Source organism: Acinonyx jubatus, chromosome B2 (assembly GCF_027475565.1).
Source record: "Acinonyx jubatus isolate Ajub_Pintada_27869175 chromosome B2, VMU_Ajub_asm_v1.0, whole genome shotgun sequence".
Lineage (NCBI taxonomy): Eukaryota > Metazoa > Chordata > Mammalia > Carnivora > Felidae > Acinonyx > Acinonyx jubatus.
In genome coordinates, this window is record NC_069385.1 from 61,204,970 (window position 1) to 61,219,930 (window position 14,961).

At 41.8% G+C, this 14,961-nt stretch overlaps 1 protein-coding gene across 1 annotated transcript in view; it reads left to right on the forward strand.

The window, feature by feature from the left end:
* The first annotated feature begins 3,467 nt into the window (after positions 1-3,467).
* Positions 3,468-14,961, forward strand: part of MCHR2 (melanin concentrating hormone receptor 2) — a 48,861-nt gene continuing 37,367 nt past the window's right edge. Inside the window, exon 1 of the mRNA XM_015072572.3 lies at positions 3,468-3,562. The gene's annotated coding sequence lies outside the window, so the exon portion shown is untranslated. The remainder of the gene's footprint in view (positions 3,563-14,961) is intronic.

Consider the following 14,961-nt stretch of genomic DNA (forward strand, 5'->3'; position numbering starts at 1 on the left):
AAGCTACACATCTGCGGATCTGGGTGCTCCACACTTCTCTCACCCTCCTCAGCCTAGCAGGTTAGCCAGAACATGTTCTCAGGCCGTATCTCTTAAGTTCCAGTCTGAGAACTGTTACACTGTCTCTAATCCAAAATCAACTGGACAAAGCAAGTAACATGGCCAGGACAAAAGTAAAGGCATGATGAAATCTGTTCTGTCCATGATGAGGCATTAAGATGAAGTGGATCCAGAGAGGGGTAAAAGACCTGGGACCAATAACTCAATCTATCACAACCATAAAACCCTTTGTTTATAGATCATGTTAACGGCATTAGTCTTGTACGGAACACACTTCCAGAAACATCGCCATATGTCATTGGTGTTTATGCAATGGTCATGTTAGTAGGTACAAAATTACATAAAATGGTAACATCCGGAGGTGCAGCAGTCTGGGAGTTTTAAAACATCAGAATCTACACGAGCATCCACTACTAGATTCTTAGCAAAGGAAGAGTCTTCCTGTTAATGGGACTTTAAGATCCTTCTTACTGTCATAGCTCACTAAGAATTCAACCTCTAGGGTGCCTGGGTGGCTCAATCAGTTGAGCATCCGACTTTGGGTCATGATCTCATGGTTCGTGAGTTTGAGTCTTGCATAGGGCTTGCTGCTGTCAGCACAGAGCCCACTTCATATCCTCTGTCCCCCCCTCTCTCTCTTCCCCTCCCCTGCTCATGCTCTCTCTATCTTTCTCTCAAAAATGAATAAACATTTAAAAAAAAAAAAAAGAGGATTCAACCTCTGGAGTGAAGGTGAGCACAGTGAGTTCAGTCTGGGAAGAGAGCACTTCTCCCTAGCCTCAGCCAGAATACCATTAAGTGTCTTGGAGGGAGGCAGATCCTTCTCTGGGAGTGAATGATGAGAACTCAGCTCTCAGAGCCTGTGCTTTGAATAAGTGTAGAGCCAAAGACCACAGCAAGTGGATTGTGGAGAGAAGTGACATCCCAGGCCCGGCCAGGGATTTCAGAAGAAAGCCATGGCAGGTCGGTACAGAGCCACCCCTGAACATTCCCTTAATGAGGAAGAATAGACACCAGGATGCACTGCATGCCCTTGCCACCCACAGGGCCTGCCCTTGCCACATCTGTGCACGTATGTGGACCACAACGACCTCGTTCACATCAGCAGGTATGGTCAGTCATCTCATTCATTCCTTTTGTTGCTTTTATAAGACCAGAATCAATGAACCCTACCAAAAATTCTTGAACGAGACGAAAGTTTATCTGATAAGCACAGTCAGAAATCTGTGTCCAGTGTGGGACAAAAACCAGGCCAGCACAAGCTTCCCCCCACACACCAGTAACACGGAAGTAGCTTGTCTCACTCTTGCCCTCCCCCCAGTCGTTTATCCCCACTCTGACCTCAGCTTTGTATCAGTGAAATTGGATTAAAATCATCCTATACATCTTCCAAAGTTGTTATAAGCATGTGATGACACTTTTTAAAGTATATATAAAAGTGCCACCACAATAGGAGAGGAGGCAACATATCCTCCCTCAATGTGTATGAAAACTGTCAAACACAGACAAGGATGCAATTCAATCTCATCTGGTGACATTTTCCTGAATAGTGATCTCTAGCACAGGCCTTTCCACTACCTATGCCTAGGTGACACACAATGCAACATGCTGGGGTTAGGAACACAAAAACTGGTTTCTTCGCTTTTACAATATGGCAACAACAAAGAGATTTATTCAGCCCTCCTGTAGCGTGTACACAAGTAGATAGGATTTGACTGTTGTCATCATTCTCAGTCACTGGAACAAAGGATTGAAGTGGCAAAAATTATTACTGCAGAGAGCCCTGCCTTCTTTAAATGGATGCCTCCAAGGTAAGAACGGCAAGACAAGCTCCCCCTTGAGTTTACTTGGAAAAGACTCAAAACCTGGTCTGGGGTAATAATGTTGCACAGGGAAAAAAGCTTCAAGAATTTAATGTGGAGAACACTTAAATACTTAAGTGTATGAACTCAGTAGACTGTGTTGTTATATTAACAGAGAAACAGTAAAGGCTTTGAGACAAGGGCATTGCAGTGGAAGTTTCCATAACAGGTAAGAATCAGACTAAGAGACAGGTGGGGTGGGATTTTTTTTCCCTCTTTCCTCAACGGTGCTGTGATAAAAACGTGTTTGTGTCACGTTTGCTAATAATCACACACCCTTCTAGGATCTTGGCTGCGAAGTCTCCCACTCTGCACTCTAAGTTCTCTTTAAATTTCATTTCCCATACTCATCCTCTCGGCTTTTGTGCAAAAGATTTTAGAGCACATACTCATTTAGAGGCAGTATCTTTTTGCATAAATACTAAGGTAACTTCCAGTTCTAAACTTTATGATCAATGACTCCATACTTGCTTTTAAAAATGCTGGTCTGTTGAATTTTTTAATCTTTCAAGGTTTCTTAATTTTTCTAATATGTAAATACATGACATTCACCACGGCACACTCACCACTCAGGTTATAGAAGGAAGGGGGATTCAGAAAGGTGCTGTAATCACCATTAATTATCATTGGGACTATTTATTCAACACTTACTACCTGCCAGGCATGGTTTAAGTACTTTGCATATGCCATCACAATGAAGCCTCCCAGCATGCCTAGGAGGGAGGTACTTACAACCCTCATTCTACCCAAGGGGCAACTGAGGACTGACGACATTAACAAATCTGCCCAAGGTCATATGCCTAATAGTCAATGATAAGGCTGGGACAGAATCAGGGCTCTCTCTTCATGACCCTGTGTGACTCCCTTGGGGAAGAAGTGATCCAGGTCCAGCTGTATAAATGTCACCTTATTTGCTAAGTAGCAACTGGTCAGATTTGATCAATAGGAAAGCATGATGTTCCTGGTTGCTATCAAGCAGCTTTGTTGGGTTGTTTACAGTTTGGGGGATACCAGAGAGATTTAATCAGGCTAAGCCAAAGTTCCTGAAAAGAAACTAGCTCCTTGGTGATATTGTAGGTTTCTTCTCTCTCCTTCCCTCTGAATCTTTGGGACATCAATAAACATTGTTGAAAAACAAAGAAAGTCAGAATTCTATTCTTTCCCTCCTTAGCTGAAAACACCTACAAATGTTCACAGGAACCTATGTGATTACCGGTCACTAGAAACAACAACAGCTCCGTGAAGAGCAGAGGCGTTTTAACTTTGTTAGGGCCTCCCAAGCTCCTATAAGCTCTCAAGGCACACCAAAGGTGCTCAGTAAAGGTGCTGATTGAATAAAATGGCATTAAGTGGTAAAGTAAACCCCCATTTGGGGCTGCGGCTGTTTTTCCCCTGACACGCCCTTTGGAAGTAGAGGTGGGTTTGGCTCCAGACCTGTCTTAGACCGCGCTCCCTCCCACTCCTCCCCACCTTCCCCGAGCTGGACCGCTGGCTGCTGGCGGCTTTGCATCAAGGACTTGTCTGCGAGGTCTCCAGTCCCGCACAGAAGGGCGCTCGGGCCGCGTGACGCCTTGTCACTCCATGGGGAGGACAGTGAGCACTCAGGTGACGTTTCAGCTGGCCGGAGCTCGAAGGCACAGGTGCCGAAAGTGGGAGCGCCCAGGGTGCAGCCGTCTGCGTTGGGGGTGGGGGGTGTGGGGCGGTCCCTGCCAGCTCCACCCACCCGCTGCTCCTCCCAAGGGGAGGGTTCACCTACAGGTGTCGGATCTCTGTGAGCATCTTCTCTCGGCGGAAGGTACAGAGTGTGCTTCTATGGAGGCATCTGCGGGACAGAGGGGGCGGGCGGCGACTAGTTTCATACTCGGTAAAGAAAATGGAAACAAAAATGGGAAAAGAAATGCAGTATGGCTTTCAGGGAAGCGTCAGACTCAGCTCAGAGGGATGGAGCGCAAGGAACTTGTGCACCTGCCTTTCCGGTAGTAAAAAGGATGGAATAGAGTGGCGACGGTGAGGAATTGATCACTGGGTTGTTTTCCTAACCAGGAGTTCAGGCATGCCTTTTCTGAACTAGAAAAGCCAAGTACAATTCCACACCCTTGGTAGATCTCCCTCTCTGCCTCTGTGTCCGTGTTCACTCGCCCCTTTGGGCAGCCTCTGTGAAGTCCCCGCCCCACTTGGTTAACTTTATATTACTCATTGGTCACATGAGGCATGCAGGGTCATCTGAACTCCTCTGATGGCCTCCCAGTTATCAGGGAACTGGGGTGAGAGGGAAGGAGGTAGCGTGGACTTTTGCACATCAGCCTGGGGCTTCTTAGAGCCGTTGAGAAATTCTTTCTGAAAGTTCTTTCTTTAGCAATTGAGAGAGCTATGTGCTTTCTTATGCTTCTTAATAAGGTTTTGCCCCAAAGTCTGGTATCTACATGTGTAGTGGAATCTTATTAAAATGCCCCTGAAACTACTAGAATCTGACATAAACATGAAATTGTTTTCACTTGAGGTATGCACAGAAATTTCACTGAATTTAGCTCAGCATAGATTTGGGGGTGGGGTGTTTTCTACCTAAATAAGTTTGTTAGTATAATATAGTGGGTAGAGATGTGGGGAGGGGGGCGCTGACTGGCTGGTTATGACTGGGTTGGGTTGTTAAACTGCCCAGAGCAATCTCATTCCAAGAAAAGAGTTTTTCTAGCCTGGGGAATAAAGTACCATCGACACACAGGCCACCTAATGTTTCTGGAATGTTAATGTAGGTTGTTAAACAAAGATCAAGTTGGGAAGGTAAACCACCAGGCAGTTTAAAGAGAAGCCAGGAATAGTCCTGTGGGTCCAAGAGGCTATGACAGAACCGATTTCATTTTTAGTATCAGCTCGGCTTTTCCCAAACACCAGAAATGGATTTGGGGAAAAGGTCTACTGCAGTAGAGTCCTGAGTACAGGCTCAATCAAGAAGTGAGCCTATAGCACTTAACACAAGTGATGAGCTAAATGCATAAGGTGCAGCAATGGTCCTCTCAGACATCCCAAATTCCCCAGCCTACTATGTTAGTCATAGGGTAGGACACAAGGCTTTCCCTAGACAGGACTTTTGGAAGCACATTAGATCTCATGGATGGGGCAGAGGCCCTAGGTGCCTTGGGAAGGATGGCATCCACGGCACCCACTCCACAAAGGACAGAAGATGGAAAATGGTCCTGTGCCCTGAAGACACCCTACCTTTCACCATGACAGCCTCTCCAGCACTGTAACACTCCCTTCTGCAGCCCACAGGGAAGGAACCAGAGGCTGTCACTTATCTTCTGTCTCATACGTACTCACCCCCAACGCTTTGCACACTTATTTTTAACATTCTGATCCTCAGAAGTGAAATGATATACATATAGGTGGGGAAAACTGAGGAAAGCTGGAGATGGTGAAAGATCACGATGGGACAGGGTGGGAAGCCTTCTTAGTACTTCAGGGGAGGAAAAAAGAAAAGAACTTTTGTCAAGAGCCAACTTTGTGTTAAACAATGTCTGGATGCTTCATTTCATTAAATCTTCACAAGAACTGTGTAAGATAGAGAGTATCCCTGTTTACCAATGGGGAAACCATCATTGGGAAAAATGAGGTTTGGAGAGGGTGGTGACTAGTGGGAGTTACACAGGTAGGAAGTGACAGGACTAGACTGGGCCCTAATCTGCCTGATTCCTCCAGAAAGGTGAGCATGTGAGGGCTGGTGAGAAAAACTCAAGTGGCTCTGTTCTCCTGGCCTATCCGTCTCCCAGCTTTCTCCAAGAGGAAGAGTTATGCCCCAGGGACATGTATGGACACAGGGTCTCTCACAGAGGTAGTGGACCCCAGAGGCTGCTCTACTCACCTCCCTTCCCCCATCCTTTATCTCCATCACTGTGCTCATTCCTCTTGCCCCAAACTGTCAAATGCGTTGGCACATACCCTCCCTCTCCCTGTTGTACCACGTTCTCACCCCGTGAGAGGTTTCTTCTTTCTGTCCCACACCAAAATATGGGGATGTCATAAAGATCCCTAATAATAAAGCAGGAGATGTACATTTAAGGGCCCAAACTAGGCACAGCTTCAAGATCTGCAGAATCCAGAGCCTGGCATTTCCAAGCAGCTGGATCCCTGGATGAGGATGGGAAGGGGGAGGGAATGATGAGTGGGAATGCTGAATTGGGGGTCAGAATTGGGGGGACCCTTCACCTTAGGAAAAGGCAGTCGAAAAAGCAAAAGGAGACAGAGAAGAAGGGAGAGAATGATTCTTATCCAGGGAAAATTGTATGATTATAGAGAAGCTTTTAGAAACTAGATTTGACTGTGTAAAATTAGTGCTGACAAAAAAATTCATGCTGGCAAAATGACAGTCATTTTAAAATTTCTTATGACTTGCAGCTAATTACCATGCAGCACAGTAACAATTGTGTATTGCGTTAAGTACACATCAAAGTAATTTTGGTACATTTTATTTCATTAAAATAATAAAATTCTTAACTCTCTCTATACTCAAGTATTTTTTTATGTTTTCATTTAAATTCCAGTTAGTTAACACACAGTGTAATATTAGTGAAGGGTGTAGAGTACAGTGATTCAACAATTGTGCATATTACTCAGTGCTCATCAAGACAAGTGTGCTCTTCATCCCCATCACGTATCTCCCCCATCCCCCACCAACCTCCCCTCTGGGAAGCATCAGTTTGTTTTCTGGAGTTCAGAGTCTGTTCCTTGGTTTGCCCTCTCCTTCCCCCACCCCCACCCTTTGCTCATTTGTTTTGCTTCTTAGATTCCACATGAGCAAAACCATATGGTATTTGTCTTTCTCTGACTGACTTATTTCACTTAGCATAATATGCTGTAGTTCCATCCATGTCATGGCAAATGGCAAGATTTCATTCTTTGCTATGGCTGAGCAATATTCTATTGTATACATATACACCACTTCTTCTTCATTCATTCATCTATTGATGGGCAGTTGGACTGTTTCCATAATTTAGCTATTGTAGATAATGCTTCTATAAACATCAGGCTACTTTTATCCCTTTGAATTAGTATTTTTGTATTCCTTGGGTAAATAGCTAGAAGTGTGACTGCTGGATGGTAGGGTAGTTCTATTTTTAACTTTTGAGGAAACTCCATACTGTTGTCCAGAGTGGCTATGCCAGTCTGCATTCCTAGTAACGGAGGGAGAGTTCACCAATATCTGTTGTCTATTGCGTTTTTGATTTTAGGCATTCTGACAGGTATAAGGTCATATCTCATTGTAGCTTTCATTTGCATTTCCCTGGTGATGAGTGATGTTGAGCATTTTTTATGTGTCTGCCAGCCATCTGTATATCTTACTTGGAAAAACATCTATTCACCTCTTCTGCCCACTTTTTAATTGGATTATTCATTTTTTGAGTGTTGAGTTTTATAAGTTCTTTATATATTTTGCATACTAACCCTTTATCAGATATGCCATTTGCAAATATCATCTCCCATTCATAGGTTGCTTTTTAGTATTATTGATTCTTTATTTTTTATTTTGATAAAGTCCCAATAGTTTATTTTTGCTTTTGTTTCTCTTGCCTCAGAAGACATATCTAGAAAGAAGTTTCTATGGCCAATGTCAAAGAAGTTACTGCCTGTGTGCTCTTCTAGGATTTTTATGGTTTCATGTATCACACTTAGGTCTTTAATCCATTTTGAATTTATTTTTGTGTATGGTGTAATCAAGTGGCCCAGTTTCATTATTTTGCATGTTGCTGTCCAGTTTTCCCAACACAATTTATTGAAGAGACTGTCTTTTTCCCACTGGATATTCCTTCCTGTTTTGTCAAAGGTTAATTGACCATGTAGTTGTGGGTTCATTTCTGGGCTTTCTATTTGGTTCCTTTGATCTGTGTCCATCTTTGTGCCAGTACCATACTGTTTTGATTGTTACAGCTTTGTAATATAACTTGAAGTCTGGTATTGTGATGTTTCCAACTTTGCTTTTCTATTTCAAGTTTGCTTTGGCTATTCAGGGTTTTTTGTGGTTCTAGACAAATTTTAGGATTATTTGTTCTAGTTCTGTGAAAAATGCTGGTGATCTATATATTCAAGTCTAAGAGAATTGCTCACGAATCCAAATATTTGGCATGATCATCCATTACAATAAATTTACACATACGATAGTGTGTTTATTTTGTGACTCTAACATTCTGAGAGACCTAGATGGAAATCATGCTTCCCAAGAAGTTTTATCCTTAGGGATTTATATAAAGCATGTAAAACACTGGCAAAGCTTTTGCCACACTGAACTCTAGTCACATACATTTAGCAGCTCATTGCCACAATTTTAAAGCATGTAATGTGAGTACTATGGGGTTGCAAAGCCATCAAATACAGGAAGTCTCATCAACTAGTTCCCACTTTGTCCTAAATGTACCTGATGTCCCAAGCCTTCTAAAAAAGTTGAGCTACTCATTTTACAATCCTCTGATCACTCAAGTTCATTAAGATGGTAGTTTGGGGTTTTTTAAGCCTATAAACTTGCAAATAAACTGGCATAAAAATGCCTTTTAATATTAAATTTTTTTAATAAATTCATGTATTGAAGCTCTTTTTAAAGTTCAGGTGAATATTTTCCTCCAACAAAATTATTCATAAATTTAAAAGAAAGGCTGCACTCTTTGGTGGAGATTATTTCATAGAACACATATGAAAACAGCATCTTTTCAAATAGAAAATGGCATAAAATTATTTACTACTAAAGCATTTCATTGTATAAATTTTACCTAAAATATTTTATATTTTCAAAATCTAGAAGGGAATTTATACAGTTTGTTCTTTATATAGAGCTTCTATATGAGATATGTGTAATTTTCTCAAAGTGTTTCTTGATTCTTTTCAAGCAGCAATGATCATGATAAGCTATTAACCCAATGTCCCAGAGGCTCTTGGGAGCAGTTTGGGCTCCTAACAAGAAGGGAACATTTCAGGGGAAGTGTGTCTGTTGTTCACCATCTTTTCAGTAGAGGTCAAAGACCAACCACACAGCTTTGGAAGCCAACAGAAATAGGTTTAATTTTTGGCCCTACCACTCATTATCAGGGTGAACTGAGTAATGTCCTTGTCCTCTTAGTGTCAGTAGTCCCATTTGCAAAATGAAGGTAATAGTAGTATCTGCCATGAATGTGACTATAAGAATTAAGTGAGATAATATATATAAGGAGCTAAGTACAATATATGGCACATTATACATATTCTATACATTTGCTTTTTTTTATAATTGACACTTCACTTCTCTGTGTTCATTTTCATGAAAATCTAGGCAGTAATTTTAAATTTGGGGTCTATTTCTGTACATACGATATTGGACCCTCTTCAGCCATTGGAAATGCTTGTTTTTAACATGTACCTTATATTTATTTTTTCTCACTAGAGTCACAGGTGTGTTTGTAAATATGACTACACATGCGTGTATTTGTAAATATCCATTTAAATCATGCAGACACTAAGCTTGGTCTCTTCACTGACTCATAAATACCTTGATAATTTCACATTAGGGGTGCCTGGGTGGCCCAGTTGAGTATCCAACTCTTGATTTCAGCTCAGGTCGTGATCTCACAGTTCATCAGTTTGAGCTCCATGTCAGCTTTTGTGCTGACAGCACAGAGACTGCTTGGGATTCTCTGTCTCCCTCTCTCTCTGCTCCTCCCCCACATTCTCTCTCTCTCTCTCTCTCTGTCTCCCTCCCTCCCTCCCAAGATAAATAAACATTAAAAAAAAGAATTTCACATTAGTCATGGGTAAATATTTATTATGGCCATTCTTGGAGACAAATCAGTATGTTATTCATTATATAAAAAAATTATACAATTATAGACCTAATAATAGGAACTTGTGCCCCAATCAGCTGTTGCAAGCAAAAAAAAACCCCAAAAAAACATGAAGTTGTATGTCTTCACCCAGCCCATCCTGATCCTCACTGGTACTTGAGAGTCAAAAATGAGAGGCAGACAGGTCAAAGGGAAAGGGGAAAGTCTTTCTAGTGTTTCTACCTATGACAAATGCTGTTGGTTGATTATGCTCTTCTTGCATTGGGTTTGCATAGCTGTGTGCTTCTGGTGAGTTTATGTCCATCCCTAGACCCAGGGTGGACAGGGGGAAATCTAGATTATTTTAGACCAATCACTGTAATTGGACTCCTCTTACTATGTGTGAGTTTATCAATGAGCAAATGGCACATTTCCAGCCATTGATACTTGTGGGGAAGTCTGCAGGAGAGGTTGCTTGGAAAGGACTGCACATTCACCAACATGTCCACAAAAAAGACATGGTTTCTTTTCTTGTCTTTGTGGTTATGTGAGGATATGGTGTTTGGAGACGCTGCCTCCTTCTTGTATCCCTGAAGGGACCAGCCTTGGAGAAAAGCTCACCTGATGAGGGGGCTGCAGGAGAGAAAGATGGAAAGGACCTAGAACCTGATGTCAAATGAGATAAAATAGGTTAAATACTTGGCTAGAGTCTATAGCTGCCTTTGTTCAAGGAATGTAGATTACCTCTAATGACTTTTAACCTATTTTAATGCCTTTAAAAGTGTTAACCCTCTCTAGGCTTATTAATCTCTTGTTTGATTTGATTTTACTTTATTATTGGCTTGTGAATATCTTATCTATCTATCTATCTATCTATATATATATAAAATCATGTGTACCCACATATAATTTTTAATAATTTTTATTTTTACATGTTTTATGCCAGTGAAGTGAATTTTAATCTCTTTCATATATCTATTTCTATTTTATCATGTTTCTTTTTTATCTTTTTATATTTTTGCTTACTTTTCCCATGTACTATGTTGATCTCTTTTGCTTTCAGTATAGTTTATCCTTTATTTTTTTATTGTGTGCTTATTTTTGAGAGAGACAGAGTGTGAGCATGGGAGGAGCAGAGAAAGAGGGAGAAACAGAATCTGAAGAAGGCTCCAGGCTCCTAGTTGCCAGCACAGAGCCCGACGCGGGGATTGAACTCGGGAACCACAAGATCATGACCTGAGCTGAAGTTGGACGCTTAACCAATTGAGCCACCCAAACACCCCTGTTTATCTTTTAAATATATATGTGTTTCTCTTTTCAAAAGAAGCGGGATGTAGTAGGAAAAAAAACACAAAAATTTGTGTCAAACTTTGGTTTAAATACTAGCCCTGCCATCTACTTTTTGTAGGGCTCTTGGCAAATACCTCACCTACAGCAAAGGAATGGCAGGAGGCCCAGAACATGTTAAACTGTAGAACCAATGCTAAAGTTGAGTATAAGGATTAAAATGGCACACTGTATGGCCTGAAAATTTTTAATTGCACACCTATCAAAAATTGGAAGAGGAAGGGGGAGAGAAAATGGGAGGTTTCATGTGTGATACATGTGAGTCAAAGGGTAATATACTCAAGTGGGACAAAACAAGAATCCAAAGTATAAAAACACTAAAACGTATAAAGCTAAAAACTAAGAGTATAATATGTGGACCAAAACGGAGTAAAGAGGAGAGGCCAGATACTTAAAGGTAAAGGGAAGGGAGAGTGTGAAGAGACAAAGATGAAGCCATTTGTAGAAGGCTCTGGGAACCGCACAAACACTGTGTGAGGAACAGGTGCACACGCTGAGGCAGAAGAGAGAAGCACATGTGTGTCATGTAGCCACACTGAGGTGTAAGTCTCTGGGCTGCGGTCAGTATGGAGGCACTGAAGGGTATTTAAGCAAAGCATATCATCTGTTTAGTACCGGCTGCAGAGGGAGCAAGACAGGAAGCAGGGAGATCAGTTATGAAGCTATTACAGTGACATAGACGAAAGTAGCATCAATCAAGGTAGTAGCAATGAAGCTAGAAAAACATGGTTGGATCTGGGGAAAGGAAGAGAATGGAGAGAATCTGCTGTCTGATTAAAGAGCAGATGAGAATGAAGGCAAAGAGAAGGCCAGCTGTGCAGCTCGGCCAAATGGGGGAATTGGTGCCATCCTTGACATAGGGGACACAGGAGCAGGAGCAGTACATGCAGGATGGTAAGTTTAGTTCTTAATATATATTACTTATTTGAGGTGCCTGGGTGAAATCCAAGAGTGATATTCTGGAATAAGGACAGAAGCGTAAAACTGAAAGAGGCAGTGCAGGGTACTGAATAACAGTGCATAATCCAAGGCCAGACGGTTTGGTCAGCTCCTAACTCTGCACTTACCTGTAAAACAGGATTAATAATCATTCTACCTCATAGTCTTACTGTGATGATTAAATGACTTCATGCAAATGAAATCCTTAAAGTGCATATAATAAGAACTCATTACATATCATCTTCATCAACACCATGATTATCATTTGGGCAGCAACACAGACACAAACGCACACAGTCACTGACATCAGGAAGAGATAAGACCTTGCAGGGGATGAGGAGGGCTAAGAGGTAGTGGCTTAGGACCCAACATTAGGGAGTGTCAACACTTCAAGGACTGGCAAGCAAAGAGAAACCAGCAAAGGAGACTGAGCAGGACATTCAGCCAGTAAAAAGAGAACTAAGTGATATTAAGAAAGTCAAGAGCAAAAATTGTTTTAAGGAGCAACTATGCAATGATGCTAGCTATTGCCTGGAACTCAACTAAAATAAGAATTCACTGTATTTAGCCAACCATCAGATCATGTAAGCCTGACAAGCATGGTTTCATTGGAGTGATGACGCAAAAGCTAGAACGAGGATCTCAAATTCTCTTTTTGGAACAACTAGGAGAAGGCTTGCTTCTAGAAGTACAGAGTAGCAGACACAGCTGTGTAATAAAAGAGGAGAGGGTCCTAATTACAGGAAGGATGGGTGCCATGCATATTCTGCTGGCTCAGATGGTGCTTTGAGACATAATTCTCTACTCATGACATCCTCTATGAACAACATCTAAGCATGAGGACCCAGGAGCGAGAGAAATCCTTTTACCAAGCAGGGTTGCTAACATCTACATAATGCTACATACACCCTGAGAAGGACCACTGTCACCACAAAGCACCTTTTGAGATGTCACATTTGTAATATGCATTGGTACTGTTACATTTCTAGACAGCCATCCTGAGTACAGTTGAAGAAAGGTGAGTTGGGGTGAGTCAGAAACTAAGACTTAACTTAGGAGGCAGCCTTGACATGGACTATGAAAGACTGAGGAGGGATTCTGCTGAGGTGGCTCAGAGGAAGCTGCCCTAACTGAAGGAAGCAGTGGGGCTATGAGAAAGAGAACCCAAAGAAAGCCCATCTGAATAGAACACAAAGATGGGCGGGGAGCTAGGGGTCTCAGGGGCCATGAAATTAAGAGTCCAGAATATGAAAATAGATGCAAGGTACATGGGAAGTGGTCAGGAGGAATAAGGGTTGGAGAGAGAAACTGTTAATTCAGTAAAGAGTGGATGTTGAACATATGCCATGTGTTTACAGTAACTTACAGTTTGGGGGGAGGGATATGTGAACACAGCACTAAAAATCATGAGCACATACAAAACCTGACAGCATGGAGGCAGGTGAGACTCACAGCACTGGAAAAAAATCAGAGGATAGTTCTCCAAGAAGGTGAGCCGTTCCTAAAAAGAAGAGTCCTCCACATCATCCAGGAGGAAAAGGTACATTCATGCAGAGAGAACATGAGCAAAGGCATAGGTAGAGAATTAATAGTAACAACAGCAAGAACCAGCACTTATTTCATGGTTACTGTCTGCCAGGTGCTTCATCTGTACATCTCATTTTCTCAAAACAATCTGATAAGATGGGCTGTATTATTCTCATTGAACAGGTAGGAATCTAAAATTAAAAGGAGTTAAGTAATTTGCCCATGTTCTCACTCCTGGCAGGGCAGAACCTGGATTCAGTCCCAGCATCCCCAGTCTTATACCCCCAGCCACTGGCCAGGTCCCCATTGAGGACAAGGATTTTTCCAGAGGCCAGACCACAGTTTTGAGGAAAACCACTCCAGTCACAGGCTAACACCCAGCATTAAAACATCTTTTCTTTATGGCCACCCTCTTCTTTGTTCTTGAAACTCTTACCTCTGCAGGGGAGTGTTTAGCAGAAAAATACCAATCAATTTCATCTCAACTCTAGTAAATAAAACGACTATCAAACCTCCTAAATGTCATTCCCCAGCAATTTCCTAGATACACAGAAGAAGGAATTACAGAAGATGGTGATGGGGCAGGAGATGCTTATTTAATTGACTAGTCCCTTTTTGCCCTCTGAAATCTTAAAGCAACGAAGTGTACTTGTGTAGGGGCAAGTGTGACTGAGTAAGAGAGGAGGCAGTGATGGTGACAGCAAAAGGAAGGCAGAACCCCAAAGTTTGGAGAAAAGAGGGGGCCACTATAACAACAGATATCTTCACATCATTGGAAATGCAGCAGATTAAGAACATGTTACGGAAATATATTAAAGAAACAAATAGTTGTCAATTTCATTTTCTGCACAAATACTTTAAAGACTTGGGCATAGAGCAGTGAGAAGAATTAAATTATAGCTAATATTCATGAGCACTTACTCTACATCTGGCATGGGGCTTTAAATGCATTATTTCACTCAATCCTCAAAACAACCCTTATGAGGTAGGTACTATTATTATTCCCCAACTTACAGATGAAAATTCTAAGGCATAGAAAAGTAAAATGACCTGTCCAAGGTCACAGATAGTGTCAGAGTCAGGTTCAGTCTCAGGCATTCAGGCTCCAGAACTTTTAATCATGACACAAGACTCTAAATCCTCTTATCCTTTGTGAAATTATTTTAATAGGTCAGTGGCTTCAGGCTTCAGAAATGTTTCCTAGGCTGTGACTGGGTTCATATCAGGAATTCTTTCCCATAAACACCCCTTATCAGGGGGCACCATTCAACTCACTCTAGAGAGAGAACGGTCCAAGTCTTAAAAAGCGGGGATGAAAATCAAGTGTGTGCTAAACAACAACAACACCACCACCACCAACAACAACCACTGTGTTCATATGAATCTACTTAAATAATGCTAGCAGATTTTTAGCAACAAGCAACTTTTTTTTTTCTTTCCCGGATGAG